Genomic DNA, 3,427 nt, shown 5'->3' with positions numbered 1-3,427 from the left:
TAACTGGAACCGTACGAACCCTCGTTGGTAGAAAGCCTCCAGCCGCCCCTCACCGGTCCCTCCTCGCGTCGCCGGTTGGACAAAACCACATCGTGGAGGACCTGGACCTCCGCGCCATCCATCTCCAAGCACAGATCCATCCCGCCAGTAGGAGGGGAAGAGCATCATGCCGGCCATGGATCAGGCCTTTGCCGCACAGGCAAGGGGTGCCGCCAGACCTGCTGCTTGCTGATCCAACACCAAAGTCGCCCCTGCCGCCTCCGGGAGATCACGCGGCACACCACCCACACTAGCGCTTTGGGGTCAGGCCCGCCGCCACCGCAGACATGGCCAACAGCAACGCCATAGGAGAAGAAAGGAGAGGGGGCTGGCGATGCTAGGCTTTGGGTCCCCTGGCGTCACCCAGGGGAGGCGACACACGAGGGGGTGAGGCCAGGACGACGGAGACATGGGTTTAAATGATCCTAAATGATAACTTCCACACATGTTGCACAGAGCAACATGGCCCAAACGCCTCCATTATCATCTATTTTGTCACATCAAAACAGATGACATCAACGGAAATCTTTTTGGTTTTAGACTTAAAAATATTTTATTTTCTAAATAAAAAATCTGATTAAAAATCCATTTTCACCATTAAATCCATCTCGACGAGATCTTGAAACTTGGTTCCCATGATATATGTTTCGACGACTTTTTTTGGGTTTGGGGGTCAAAGGTTGCCATGATGTTTATGCTCAAATTGTCATAGTGTTTACACTAAAATTGTCATGATATGTTTCATCTAATTTTTTTCTTCAAGATTTTAAAGCTGCCATTGTATTTGAATTACTTTCATAGCAAATTTCATTAATTGAGCATGGTAATTTATAGTAATTAGCCACGGCAAATTTACTTCATCGATCATGGCAATTTTTAGTGATTCAACATGGCAAATTTAGTTTATAGATCATGGCAATTTTAGTATTTTGATCATGGCAACTCTAGTTTTTTTACCATGATTTTTTTTGTATGGATCATGGCAAATTGTAGTGATTCGTGGCAAACTTTAAGTCATTGACCACGCATTTTATTTTTATGATTCATGGCAAATTTAAGTCATTGACCACGCATTTTTAAAGTAAGACGACGAATTTCTTCTTAATTATGAACCATGTCAAAATTATTTCATGGATCATCAAATTTTAGTAATTCACGTGGCAATTTTAGTTTCTTAATTTTCTTTTTATAATATGTCAAATTTACTTTAAACGTAGAAGAAAAGGTAGTTGAAACATCTTAAGGCAACTTTAATGTAAACACCGAGGCAATTTATGTGCAATAGACATGGCAAATTTTAACCAAAAAAAGTTGTCGAAACATATCGATGAGATCTAGTTTCGAAGATCTTGAGATTTAATGATGAAAAGGATTTCAATCGGATTTTTCATTTAAAAGATAAAACATTTTAAAAACTAAAAATCCAAAAAAAATATCTACATGCATGCATGCGGTGACAAGGCAATCTGTTTTGCTATAGAGACGTGCGGTTTGTCTCCCTCCCTGCCGCACGTGTGGGACATATCAGCGTCCAAGGATCCCAAAACCTCATTCATAGACACTAACTGTAAGCCCAGATCTGAAACTGATTTCTGAACTCGCCAATAGCAACATTTAAACCATTTTGTTTTGCTCCAATAGTGGGTACCTCCGTTTGTAGAACAGTCATATATTGTAGCAAAGAGATGATGTTTCTTTCCGATAATAGTACATCCTTCCTCATGGCCAGGAGCATCCTGGCCATTCCACCACATCCACCGTTGCTCAAGCTTTCGCCTCGAGCGATTTGGCGAATCCCGAGGGGATTTCCACGTTGAAACAAGCCCGGCCAAATTGATTCTCCTTCAAGATGGTGCACTATAACTTTTATTTCTTTAAACGGAGGCAAAAAATTTGCTTCATATATTAAATAAGGAGAAAGAGTTTGTTACAACACACATCCATGTACGGGCATGACAATTATTCTCGCAATAAAAAAGACCTTGTCGTCGACAATGATGTTGAACAAGATTTGCGGAGGTGCGCTCTTTTGCCTGAACACTCATGCGTTACGCTCGTTTCAGATGACCCATGACACTAGCATGATAATCGATGCCTTTGTTTTTCTGTCGGTGGTGGCGACGATGCACATGCTCGCCCACCACCAGGCCTGAACGGAGTCGAACAGGTGCCATGCAGACGTGTCCATGTCACCAGTGGCAGACCCAGCCAAGGCCTCGGCCTGGGGCGTGGCTGCTGGCGCTTCGTTGGCTATAGGCATAGGTACAGTATTTTGTACTGTTTGGCATTGTACACACGTTGTTTGCCTGGGGCGTCACTTTCACCTGGGACCGCTACTGCATGTCATTGATGCGAAATTTCTGAATAACCAGATGCCAAAGTCTGAGAGTGAAGCGGCATCTGAAGAAAAGATGAGGGCCACATTCCTGCACCCGGCGACACAAGGGGCAAGGGCTACAGTTAGGCCATCCTCGCTTCTTCAATAAGTTCGCAGTCCAGAGCATATCCTGAAGCGCGAGCCAAGCAAAGAACTTGACTTTGGGGGGGGGGCGGGGGGGCCAAACCTCCACCTATTTGGTCCATGAGGAAAGGACAAGCCCAAAAAATGTGCCATGTAAGCGGAGGCCGCAGCTTCCATAAGATGTCATCCTCAGCTAGCTCATCCAGGTGCACCTCATGCAGTAGCATTCAAAGGGTGAAGAATTGCGCAATATGCTCGATGGAAACCGATGCAGTAGGGTAAAGAATTGCAACATGCTCAACGGAAACCGATGCAGGCGGTCTACAACTCACCACACCACAGCCAAATCATTGTGGTCGCCACTCAGCCTGTGCAAAACCAAACCGAAAACCAAAAACAGAACCAAAAGAAACCAAACCGAACCGAATTTCTGTTTTTTCAGGTTTCAGTTTTAGTTTTCAATTTAGAAAACCATATAACCTTCGGTTTTTTCGGTTAAAAACCGACGGCTTTCGATTAAACCGAATTAAACCGAAACTCTTCGTTGTGTGTTAAACAACCAAAGCCCTGAGTTGATCTAGATCCCTCCCGTCGCCCCTCCTTTTATAGCCATCCACCCATCTCAATCCTGCTCGCTCCGCGAGGTGGGACTATTGCGTGGCGTGGCTGGCGCCCGAGTTGGTGGCTAGCGCCTGGCGCTTGGGCCTGGCCGCCTGGGCCCTTGGCTGCCCAATGCACGCGCTGGGGCTGGTGGCCTGGTGCTGCGCTTGGACCAGGAGCCTGGAGGCTACAGGCTAGCGCTATGGTATTTCATGGCATTTTTTCACGTACAAAAACCTGGAGGCTAGCGAGTGCACGGGGTGCTCTTTCCCTGTCTTATCCTCAAAATTTCCTAGTACGTGCATACATCTCTATCAACGGCTCAGT

The sequence above is a fragment of the Triticum aestivum genome, chromosome 5B (assembly GCF_018294505.1).
Source record: "Triticum aestivum cultivar Chinese Spring chromosome 5B, IWGSC CS RefSeq v2.1, whole genome shotgun sequence".
NCBI classification, from domain to species: Eukaryota; Viridiplantae; Streptophyta; class Magnoliopsida; order Poales; family Poaceae; genus Triticum; species Triticum aestivum.
The sequence above is the reverse complement of the archived record's forward strand: the minus strand, read 5'-3'. Positions refer to the sequence as shown.